The sequence below is a fragment of the Salvia hispanica genome, chromosome 4 (assembly GCF_023119035.1).
Source record: "Salvia hispanica cultivar TCC Black 2014 chromosome 4, UniMelb_Shisp_WGS_1.0, whole genome shotgun sequence".
In the NCBI taxonomy this organism is placed as follows: domain Eukaryota; kingdom Viridiplantae; phylum Streptophyta; class Magnoliopsida; order Lamiales; family Lamiaceae; genus Salvia; species Salvia hispanica.
Window position 1 is genome coordinate 27028805 of NC_062968.1, and position 12998 is coordinate 27041802.

General features: G+C 34.1%; 1 long non-coding RNA gene across 1 annotated transcript; it reads left to right on the top strand.

Moving 5' to 3' along the window:
* The first annotated feature begins 1301 nt into the window (after positions 1 to 1301).
* LOC125222473 lies at positions 1302 to 11836 on the top strand. The gene is made up of 12 exons (XR_007176564.1): positions 1302 to 1748; positions 3193 to 3248; positions 3755 to 3851; positions 4374 to 4493; positions 5258 to 5408; positions 6184 to 6302; positions 6933 to 7075; positions 7173 to 7348; positions 7438 to 7653; positions 8101 to 8179; positions 9301 to 9356; positions 11498 to 11836. It is a non-coding gene; the product is annotated as an uncharacterized LOC125222473 (long non-coding RNA).
* The last annotated feature ends 1162 nt before the right edge of the window (positions 11837 to 12998 follow it).

The window sequence follows — 12998 nt, forward strand, 5'->3', positions numbered from 1 at the left end:
AAAAATAGAAGAATTTGGTGGACACAACTTTATCAATTGCAGATTTAAAACTAGAGTAAAAAAATCTGATCCTAATAACCAAAATCAACCCATAAAACAAGTGCCAAATAGACGCAAGGTGGCGATGCAACCTCCAGCCCCTGCACGGGCTTTTGAATCGCTGTCATTGGTGACCTCAGCACCGGAAAATTCAGTCTCATCGCTGCCGCTGCAGCCGAGTCCTTCTGCGCTGAAGTTCCTCCCGTCCATCAGATTACTATCCCGGTAATGTCCCCATCATCATAATTGTCGACGCCTCCAGCAGGTGCGTGCCACACACATATTTTTGTCACTCGCATATAATAGTTGATTGAGTGATTCATTGATCCGTCAATGTAGTTTGGAGTATAAAGGGAAGCTTGCTGAGGAATTGAAGCACGTCAGTCAATGCTGTAGTGTTTACTTATGCATGCTGGTCAGCATCCGACACTGAATCGCCTCAGTACATTCTGGCTCCATGGGCTTTGAAGGTTTGAGGTTCGAATTGTTTGGTATTTTACTGTTATTGGATAAAATAATTGGTTTAAACTTTTGTAATACGTGTGAGTTATTTTTTCTCGTATCCTTTTCCATCTTAATTAATTAATTTAGAAGGTGAAGAAAATATGCTGTTCTTGCTGGTAATGCAAATGCCTCTGTCGTTGAAGATGTTTAAATAGCTGAATGTTTGTTCAGCGAGATGTATTATTACCTACCCTAGTATTTTGTATGAGCTGATCGCTGCAAAACTAACTGGAAAGTGAGTGAGCTCGATTATCCTGCTGATTTTTTCTCTTAGCACAATTCAAAATTGGCTGATAAGAGAATCCGTTTTGAGTTTGGTTTCAAAAATCAAGAGTTTGACCTGAACCAATGTATTGTTACCTACCCTAGTATTATAGAAACTGCCTCTTTTCTTTGTTAACTGCCTTAAAAGGTTCATTTGTCTGGTACCTGAGATGCATTTGCAGCTATGGATGTTTATTGTCCATTTGCAACTGATATATGCTGAGGAAATTGATCTTTTTTGTGTTGTGTTGTATTGGTGTTCATCGTTATTTTATTTGAACTTGTTGATTGGGTTTGCTTAGATCAGAGCACCGGTAATTGTGGCTGGTTGCAAGCTCGATAGGTGAGATGAAGAGTACAGTTTGAGTGTTGAAATGATGCATCTTATGGAGCAGTTTCGGGAGATTAGACTTGCATAGAATGTACTGCAGCTAATATGCTCCAGGTTTAAGATAATGTTTGACCTGCTTTATGACTTCCATTTGAAATTCCCTAGAGAAATGAGATTTTTCAGATAACTGAAGTCTTCATAAATTGTTTTAGATCCAAGAAGTGTTCTACTTTGCTCAGAAGGCTATCCTTCACTCTACAACACCTCTGTTTGATCAAGAAACCCAAGCTTTAAGACCATGATGCATGAGAGCGCTTAAAAGGATATTTTTCTTTGTGATCTTGATATGGATGGTGCTCTCAATGATGACGAGCTAAATGAATTTTGAGTATTTTTATTTTTCTTTATATCTAAAACTTGATGATAAGTTTTCTACTTTACATTTCTTTAACTCTATCTAATTTCTTTTACTTAGGTGAAGTGCTTCAGTTCTCCTTTACAACCTGCTGAAGGAACTTGGTCTTACCTTGACAGGTTTTCTTTTTCTTCACGCTCTTTTTATAGAGAAAGGACAAATCGATACCACATGGACTCTTTTGAAAAAGTTCAGGTACAATGATGTGCTAAAACTTGGGGTTGATTATTTATCCTTTCCCAAGTCCCCAGATCAGGTGATTGTCAGCCGTGTCTCAATTCACTGAGCAAAGATTGTGATAATATTTCTTTGAATTAACAGAAAATCTTAGTGGATGTGGCATCTGTAGCTGGATGCCGAGTTGGTGGAAGATCCTCAAATCTTAGTTTTTTCATTTTTAAAATAAGTTTTTTTCAGATTGAAGACATGAATAATATTTAAACTGTATTATGAGGTATAGCAATGTGTGGTACTGGTATATAGGTAGAGCACAACCCAAAGTTAAAGCCCGATAAATGGATGATGTATGTTTCTTTTATCTTCAGCCTCATATCAATGAAGTTCAAACACAGTAATGAATTAAGTAGTTATTAAATCGAGATACGTTATGATGTGCTTGTTTAGTCCCCTCAGTAGAGGTCATTTACTGTAACTTATGTGCTTGTTTAGTCTTGCTTCAATGTTTGGGTCATGTTTCATGCCATTTATTTGAGATATGTTACACTTAATCATTGCGTTGCTGGCTTAAGAATATTTGAACCATTATCAAACAAATGTACCTATCTACTGAAAAGGGAAAAAGGAAGAATCACAAAAGAACAAGTTGAACAGTATATTTCTTGTAGATAATTTTGCTTCTGGCACATCAATGCCTTTATTTGCCTTGTTTTTGAAACTCAACTTCTTTTTAATCTCTAGTAAAACTAGTTAAAGTGCTTTGCCAAAAAACTGGCTATAAGTGTTTCAAGCACTGACCTCCTGGTGGCTGGTGAGCATATTGTACTATATGTTATGCTGTTAAAATTTTGTTAAACCAATTCATTTCTGTTCCTTCTTTTATAAAGCGGAAAACTACTTCTGCAACGATGATGCCTCCTAAATGACAAGTAATTTGGAAATTTATGACAACTACTATACTGTGTTAGTTACCATATTCCACACTCAAATCTTTTGAGTGCATGTTCCAAAAGTTGATCTATGGAATGATATTATGGAGTTTTAGGGAATTGCTGTTCGAGTTGGACCTTTTGCATTCATAAGAACTTTCAATTGAATTATATGTCAGAGTACATTCAGTAGTACATAATTTAAAATATGTACTGTATAGGTTATAACTGATAAATCAGTTGATGATTTCTTAAGAACATAGCTCATTAAATTTCTAATCCATAATGATGAGGTTAAAATAGCAAGCTAGACGCCAACATAAAATTGGTTCTGATTTAAACTCTCACTAGCTCCAGGCTTTCAGGGCCTAGACAAACTATATTACATTCATTTGTTTATTAGGGTGATATTATTCTCTTGCTTCATAGACACTTCCGTTTGCTTGACTAATCTAAAGATGTTCAGATTCATCCAATAGACTATCGAACATTCGATACTGCTTTCTTTATCCCTGTCCTTTTTGCTTTTATAGGATGGAGTTCTTCGGGAAAATGAGCTTGAAGATCTATTTTTAACTGCACTATAAGGGTAAACATAATCTATAAATTTTATTTTTTGTTATTGTTGTTCAGATGTCAAATATATTGAACCTCAAACTGCATGGTTTCTTGATGTGGTTTCTGTAATAAATCTAATGAACCTTAGAATGGTAAAGATCCATTTGCTCTGGTTGTGTGTGTACGATTTGGTCTTCTGGAGTGAATGATTTTCACATGGGTGGTGATAGATGGAACAACATATTTTCGCCAGCAATTGGATCTTGGTCTTAGCAACTTTTTATTCTGTCTGTTTGGTATTCCTTGGTTTTTGTATGTAATTTAAGTCCTTGAATGAAGCTCCTTACAAGGATGCAGTTGATAGAACTTAACGAATCTGAGCCTTAACGAATTTGATATAATGTGCTATGGATGAATCTGAGCCTTAATGAATTTGCATGTATGAGCTAGATTAGTTGTGCACATCATAAGGCATACTTTTACATCTCTCTCTGTTTTCTTGTGACTCACACGAAATGCATTCTCTTTATGAGGCAGTGATGGGATCGTGGGGTCAAATTCGTTCAACTGGGGGAATTATGCCTGCAATTTTGACTGCTCGTAGAAGGGCCAAGGCAGATTTGAAGGGACTTAAGTAAATTATTTTTTTTACTACCTTGTATGTTTTACCTTTCAAATCTGAATTTAGACTCACTACAGTTACATATTTTGTTCATAGATATCTTCATATTTTACTATGCAACATGTATACTTGTTCCAGAAAAATTTGAGAACATATTGAAAATTTCTTTTCAAGTTTGTTAGGGACTTTTCTTCTGTTCAGGAAAAGTAATCTTAAGACAACTTTTGGGCTGCATAATTCATTGTTATTTCCAGTCTAATTGTTACAAGCCACATCAAATTGTGTAAAATTTACTACAATTAAGTTTGTGTGCAAAACCAAAATACACTGATTAATAAATTGATAGAGGACTTCCCTGCACTAATGGATGGAACGCGCACTGACGAAGTACATTCCCTGCCCTGCACTCCCTGTGTATCCTTAGTTATTTGGTATTTATTATCAAAACGAGTCTTTATTTGAGTAGGAGTCTAGTATTTATCTGTTAGAGTTGAGTCAAGTTAAGAGTCTTCGTGTCTTATAAATAGAATGCAGGGAATGTTGGGGACGTCTACTACTGATCGATATCAAAGGGCACCAGTGAGTAACTACAAATGAGAAAAATGTCTGAATTATGTATCCAATCTGATGAAATATTCATCAGCTAGTTAAGAGGTATAATTATTCTTCATAATTAAGAATGCTCTCACTCTCTATTTCTCCCTGAATATACTAATTATGCCCTTAGTTTGATCATTGTTTACCCTAATTGGCAATTTTCACACTATTTTGCAATTGTTGCAATTACAACACTGCTTTCTTAAATTTTGCATTTACAACATAAAAGACGCATGCCACCTAAATGGTAATTGCTTCATTGCAATACCATTGGTACAAATTAAGGGAAGCATTGCTCCTTGTTTGAAGTAAGAAAGAAGCAAAGATGATATGCATAACTGTAATAGTGCTATAGAGTGAGGTTCATTCTTTATGCTAGAAAATTGGATATGGTTTACTGAACATGAAGTTGGCAAATTACTTCTAACCTTGGAATCCACAGTAGTTAAATGTATATCTGACTTGACTTCTTTGGGAGCTGATTAAATAGTTCCTAATTTCTTCTGACGTGTAGACATGATACTGAAGGGGCTAGTTTATGTGTTAGGCGAACCCTTTTATCTTATGATACATAGTCCCAGAGGAACCGCATATCATCTCCCCCTTTGTTTTTTTACCAATATATATGCACAAAACATGTTATGTAGAAGAATACTAATGTCTTTAGTAATTTGTCTTCCTGGTCATTTACTCACTGTTTAACTTTGGATGTCACTCTATTCCTTTTTTTCTATATCATATACTCCTTGTAATCACTAGTTTGTTTTCAAGGTCTCTTAGATCATGTTCGTATTTTGATAATTGAAATCTTAAATTCACAGGTCATATTTGGAGATACCGTTCAGTTATGGTGCTATTTGGTGTGCCCTCAGTTGAAGCAGCTACGGACTTGGGTAGGGAGGCTGCTTATTATGTTAGTGGCACTTTCATCAGGGTACATTAGGGTGTACTCTTATTTTGCTGCTTTATCAGGTTTTCATTTGTCACTTAACATGTTTAAAATTATGATCTGAATCATGGTATGGTACATACGTGTATATTTGTTGATGATCAAATTTGTTTGTTTGTTTATGATTGAAACGTCGTTTGCAGGAAAACCAAACTTATGAGTTTGTGGAAATTGATAAGGCTGTCTACGTGTACAACCCTGAACCCACACATGTGTTTGACTCTTGTTGTAAAAAAAAGTTGAAGAAGAAGGAGCTTTAAACTTTTGAACTCCAAGCAATTGTCAATCAACCCAAGCCTAAAACTTTTGAACTCCATCAGTGGAACTTTAAACCAGATGCCGGCCCTTGACTCTTCCATCTCTGCCTTCATCCATTTATGCACTATAATAGTAGTATTAGATATGCTATGTTTGAACAACTCTTGCAGAATCTAAATCAACTTGTCACTTCTACCAATTCAAGAATATTTTAATTCCCTTTTACAAGTCATACAATGCTCCATTGTTCTAGTATGTGGTAGTGAATGGATGAGTAGTACTACTCCCTGTTTGAGTTAATTCATTTACCTTTTCAACAGAATGTTAGAGTAATGGTGATTTAGTAAAGTCTGGAGTCCACTTACTAAAAATGGAAAAAAGTAAATGAGTTTTTAAATTGTGAACCTCCCAAAATGGAAAAAAAGAAGAATTTGGTGGACACAACTTTATTAAATGCAGATTTAATTTGGTGAAACTTGCCATATCTTTGCCACTCGCATATAGTAATTGATTGACTGATTCATTGATCTATCAATGCAGTTTGGACTATAAAGGGGAGCTTGCTGAGGAATTGAAGCGCGTGTACTGTTGACTTATGCATGCGATCAGCCTCCGACACTGAATTGCCTCAGTACATTCTGGCTCCATGGGCTTCGAAGGTTAGTGGTTCAAATTGTTTGGTATTGTGCTGTTATTGCATGAAATAATTGGTTTAAACTTTTGTAATACGTGTGAGTTATTTTTTCTTGTATCCTTTTCCATCTTAATTAATTAATTTAGAAGGTGAAGAAAATATGCTGTTCTTGCTGGTAATGCAAAGGCCTCTGTCGTTGAAGATGTATAAATAACTGAATGTTTGTTCAGCGAGATGTATTGTTACCTACCCTAGTATTTTGTATGAGCTGGTCAGGGGGATTGAACAACTGATTGCTGCACAACTAACTGGAAAGTGAGTGAGCTCAATTATCCTGCTGATTTTTTTTTCTTAGTAGCACACAATTCAGAAATTAGCTAATAAGAGAATCCGTTTGAGTTTGGTTTCAAAAATCAAGAGTTTGACCTGAACCAATATTATAGAAACTGCCTTTTTTCTTTGTTAACTGCCCACAACTTCACTCCCTTAAAAGGTTCATTTGTATGGTACCTGAAATGCATGTGCAGCTATGGATGTTTATTGACCATTTGCAACTGATATATGCTGAGGAAATTGATCTTTTTTGTGTTGTGTTGTATCGGTGTTTGTCGGTGTTTTATTTGAACTCATTTACTTATTGATTGGGTTTGCTTAGATCAGAGCCCCGGTAATTGTGGCTGGTTGCTAGCTCGATAGGTGAGATGAAGAGCACAATTTGAGTGTTGAAATGTTGCCTCTTATGGAGCAGTTTCGGGAGATTAAACTTGCATAGAATGTACTGCAGCTAATATGCTCCAGGTTTAACACAATGTTTAACCTGCTTTATGACTTCCATTTGTAATTCCCTAGAGAATGAGATTTTTCAGATAACTGAAGTCTTTATAAATTGTTTTAGATCCAAGAAGTGTTCTACTTTGCTCAAAAGGCCATCCTTCGCTCTACAACACCTCTGTTTGATCAAGAAACCCAAGGTTTAAGACCATGATGCATGAGAGCGCTTAATAGGATATTTTTCTTTGTGATCTTGATATGGATGGTGCTCTCAATGATGACAAGCTAAATGAATTCCAGGTATTTTTTATTTTTCTTCTTATCTAAAACTTGATGATAAAGTTTTGTACTTTGCATTTCTTTAACTCTATCTAATTTCTTTTACTTAGGTGAAGTGCTTCATTTCTCTTTTACTTAGGTGAGAAAAGTTGCCTGAAGGGGTGAAGGAACTTGGTCTTACCTTTGCAGGGTTTCTTTTTCTTCACGCTCTTTTTATAGAGAGAGGACGAATTGAGACCACATGGACTGTTTTGAGAAAGTTCGGATACAATGATGTGCTAAAACTTGGGGATGATTATTTATCCTTTCCCAAGTCCCCAGATCAGGTGATTGCCAGGCGTGTCTCTATTCCTTGAGCAATATGACTGTGATAATATTTATTTGAATTAACAAAAAATCTTAGTGGGTGAAGTGCCTGTAGCTGGATGCCGAGTTGGTGGAAGATCCTTAAATTTTAGTTTTTTCAGATTAAAGATATGAATAAATATTTAAACTGTTTGATGACGTATAGTAATGTGTGGTACTGGTATACAGGTAGAGAACAGCCCATAAAAGTTTAAACAAATTAAATGTATGATATATGTTTCTTTATCTTCAGCCTCTTATCAATGAAGTCCAAACACAGTAATGAATTAAGTAGTTATTAATTAAAATTATTTGATGGTGGCATATGTTTTGAGTTGATGTACAACATGACAAGTATATCATTCCATTATCTTTCTAATAGTTGACCTCTGTAAGCATTTACTTTATCCTTGTTTTATGCTCATAAGCTTGCAGAGTGTTGAATATATAGTGAAGCAAGCAGTAGAGTTTCTAAAGGGAATCTTCAGCACATTCGATGATGATGAAGTATGTCTATCTCATTACTGTTTTACTAGTCTTTTAGAATGGGCAGTTTACTTCATTGACCCATATGTCTCTCTGTATAATTGATATACTACTCCCCTCAGTAAAGGTCATTTACTAGGAGTATAACTTATGTGCTAGTTTAGTCTTGTTTTGATTTTTGAACCATAAATCAAACAAATGTACCTATCTACTGAAAAAGGAAAAGGAAGAATCACTAAAGAACAAGTTGAACAATATATTTCTTGAAGATAATTTTGTTTCTGGCACATAATTGCCTTTATTTGCCTATTGTTTTGAAACTCAACTTCTTTTCAATCACTAGTAAAACTAGTTATAAGTGCTTTGCCAAAAAACTGTCTATAAGTGTTACAAGCTCTGACCTCCTGGTAGCTGGTTGGACATATTGTACTCCCTCTTTCCAAATCTAAGTGGAGCAATTCTAATTCGGCGCGGGATTTTATGTAGTGTTATTCTGTGAGACTGTGAGTACAATGGAGAGAATAAAGTAAGAGAGATGGAAAAAGTAGAAAGAGTGATGTTTCTATATTTAGAAATGTAAAGGAAAATGTGTCACTTAGAGTAGGAAGGATGGAGTATATGTTAGGCTGTTAAAATTTTGTAAAACCAATTCATTCTGTTTCTTTTTTCATAAAGAGGAAAATTACTTCTGCAATGATGACACCTCCTAAAATGACAATTAAATTGGAAATTTATGACAACTACTATACTGTGTTAAGTTCCCATGTTCAGTACTCAAATCTTTATAGTGCATGAACCAAAAGTTGATCTGTGAAATTATGTCATGGAGTTTTAGGGCATTGCTTTTGGAGTTGGACGTTTTGCGTTCATAAGAGCTTTCAATTGCATTATATGGTAGACTACATTCAGTAGTACATAATTTAAAATATGTATACGTTACAACTGAGAAATCAGTTGATGATTTCTTAAGAACATAGCTAATTAAATTTCTTTACCACAATCATGAGTTTAAAATAGCAAGCTAGACGCCAACATAAAATTGGTTTTGTTTTAAACTCTCACCAGCTCCAGGCTTTCCAATAGACTATCAAACATTCAATGCTGCTATCTTTACGCCTATTACTTCTTTTGTGCTTTTATAGGATGGAGTTCTTTGGGAAAATGAGCTTGAAGATCTATTTTTAACTGCACCAGAAAGGTAAATATAATCTATAAATTTTATTTTTTTGTTATTTTTGTCCCCCTTCTCTTCAGATATCAAATACTCTTGAACCTCAAACTGCATGGTTTCTTGATATGTTTTCTGTAATAAATCTATTCAACCTTAGAATGGTATGAATTCATGTGATCTGTTTGTTTGCGTACATTTTTGTTTTCTGGAGTGAATGGTGTATGTTTAACATTGATTTGCACATGGATGGTGATAGATGGAACAACATATTATGCCAGCATTTGGAACTTGGTCCTCTTACCTTTTGCACAATTTAGCATAATGAATTTTAGTAACTTTTCCTTTTTCCTTTCTGGTATTCCTTGGTTTTTATTAGTATGTAATTTTAGTCCTTGGATGAAGCTCCTTATAAGGATGCAGTTGATAGAACTTCTCTGCGTGGGTTGTCTCTTTCTAGATTTTTATCTCAGGTGGGTTTGTCTGATTGCTTTTCTTGAAGTGTTGTTTATTCTAATAAATGAATCTGTAGTCCATTATATGAGACCAGAGATTTTGCGTCACCTGGAGTAATCATTTTATCATTAGTTGTCATTTACTATAAATTATAAGAAGAAATATTTTTCTACGGGGGGTTAACAATAATCGCTATGGTTTTCATTTACCTTCTATCCCTGTGTATTATAAAGAGTAAAGAGGTAATATCATTTAAATCAAAATTTTAGTACGTAATATGACAAAAGTACTAACTGTAGCAATAAATTATGGACACGCTAGCATTTAAGCCATAAGAAAACTGTTGTGACTAATAAAAGTGAAATCTTTATTTCTACATTTAAAAATTTTTGTTTTTAAACTTCTAATTGCAATACCATTTTAAATTTGTGATTGTTGAGGATTATGAACTGATTGTGGTTAATTTTGAATGCAGTAATTCATGTTAGTTTAAATTATTACAATTGATTTCAATACTATGTTGCCATATTTAACGGCAACTTGTGACTGTTGCTGACTGTCGTTAATTAAATCAACGATGAAGTTTTTGAGAATAGCAATGGTTTCTCTAGCCCTTTTCTTGTAGTGGACTCATTTGCCCTTAATCTCGTCACTGTGCTCATTTTGCAATTATAGTCACTTCCCTCAAAATTGTGCAGTTTCTTTTTTTTTTTTTGAAACTACTCAATACTAGTACTAACATCTTATTAAGTTTTTGCACTAGTTCGCACAACAACACATGTTCACATGCTTGATACTAGAAAACATCATGAACATGCCCAAACCTTTGAAAATGGACATGGCTGTTTGATTATAATCCTCTTGATGGAGCAAAGATCTTGATGCCCTTGTTAACTTATATGTTTGTGCAATGAATGTGAACTGTGGAAGCAAGTTGTGTGTCCATTGTGTCAGTAGTCATCCAAGTACGTAGGCATGGATTTTATTTCTTATGGAATTATATGAATCTAACCCGCTCTCTTCTGCTTTCTTGGACTTGTTCATAACCCTGCCATATTTCTCTGTTGATATGAATATCCTTAGGCCTTAATATTCATATATAGATTTATTTTACGGGAATTCACAGTTGCTATAATTGGTGTGTACATAAATCCCGTGTATTATATAAATAAATATCCATAAAATCAAGTGTGCGAAGTTTGGGCTCAAATTTTTGAATAAATCAAATGTGATGAGCACGGGCACATATATCAGTATAGATCCAACAAAATCCCCTCTATGTAGATCCAAATTGCTTTTTGTTATTGGAGAATATGTGCAAATTTATGGTGCATAATTTTGTTTGCTTTGTAGCAGAGCGTAAGTCACTTTTGTTTGTGATTCTTGTAGTTGCTCATACATATTTGATCTACATTTCATAAGCTTTTGGGGAGGCTAATGCCTATTGTGTCTTCTGTTACAATCATAATTGGACTAGCAATAGTTCACGAGTGAATGCTAACATCTCAGTGCTGTGCTTTGCTTGATTTGGCACTCTCACACAAGGTGTTATAACATAGCAGGTCTGCATTTGCAATAATAGTCAATTATTCTTGTGTGTATTCATCATTGTTAAAGCTCCCTGTAATTCATTGGTCTGTGTGAACTCTTTGTATCTTAGTATACAGTTTATGGAATGATGCTATAATACATCATAAAAAAATTTTGTGATATAGGTGGCGCATTTAAAATCATACAGATAAGTTGATCCAAGATAGCATGTTTAAAGTTCTACTGATGAAGAGTCAGAAGAAGGCTGAAGCTGAGGTAAAGCATTAGAGGAGCATTTGTGAGTTGTTTTGGTTCTACTCTGAGTCGCCTGATGAGGAGGCATCGTGCTCAATGTGTAGACAGTTCGGCTCTTGAGCTCTTGTCATCTTTAAAGAAGAGAAAACGCCTGGCTGCTCTGTGTTACTTTTTTTTTTTTTTGGCTTGAAATGCTGTTCAAAGACTAGGTATCTCTAATTTGTAAACTTTTGGATCCTTGATTAAGCTGATTTTATCTCAATATTTCATATTCATCTTGTTGTGGAAACTATTTTCCTCTTCTGGTTTCATTATCTTGGATATTCTTGTTGGGTATTTTGGTATCTTCCCTATTTTTCATTTTATTGTTTTCAATAAGGTCAAGCGTAAAACTATTTTAATATAAAGTTTGACGCTTTTTTCTATGATATCTCTGTAGATTAATTATAATACAAAAATTTGTATATTTTTCAATTTAGGATTTTTTTTGGCTTGGAACAAAATCATAGTTCGGGTTTCTAATTTCCAGATTAGCATTATTCAGTTTCATATAATTTCAGATTTTTGGTTTGGAATGGACAAAAATCTGATTTTTAGAAATCCAGATGTTCATTCACCACTAGGGGTTGTAGCACAAGGGATTAATTCCTCGTAGCTTGAATTTTACTTTCAACATCTCAGAAACTTCAAATTTTCTGAGTCATTAATGTTGGAGGTACCTAATACTACTTTGAAAAAAAATCTGTGTCCCCAATTTAAAAACCATAGCTTTCAAATTGCCAAACTAATGAAGATCTAGATGAAGATACAAATCCCAATTTCACTATCACGAAAAAAGAAAAGGAATTCACAAATACGCGCATTATGTATTTTATCCAATGTTGCTTTTGCTTATAAAAATGTGTAATTTGACTCATAAATTTTATAATAATATGAAACGAATTGTGAATTTTTTGATTTTTTGTTCGGTTGTTTTGATCTATCTTATTCCAGCTTCCTGTTTTTATTTACTGTTACGGATACTAGTATTAAACTTGAACCATAAATAAATTGATGTTTGATGATCATATAACATTTATGATAAGGTGAACACATAATAATTTCCTAACAATTTTATTTTTCCAATTGTTTATACTCCTATCTTTCTTACAAACACATAAGATTAGAAACATAGGGTAGCTAAAATATGATAGAAATATGTCAATATTATCTTATTTCCTCATTTTTGTAGAATATATTTTTAAGATTGGTGTATGGTTTTCTAACCAAATTTATGTTGTAATCAATTTTGTTACTTTTTGGTTGGAAGGGGCCCGCATGACATGAGATGTAGTATACTGTATAATCTTGTTAATATACTATATATATTGATATAAATAATTCATTTGTCTGTTTATATTTATAATAGCATTATTAACGAATTCTGTTTTA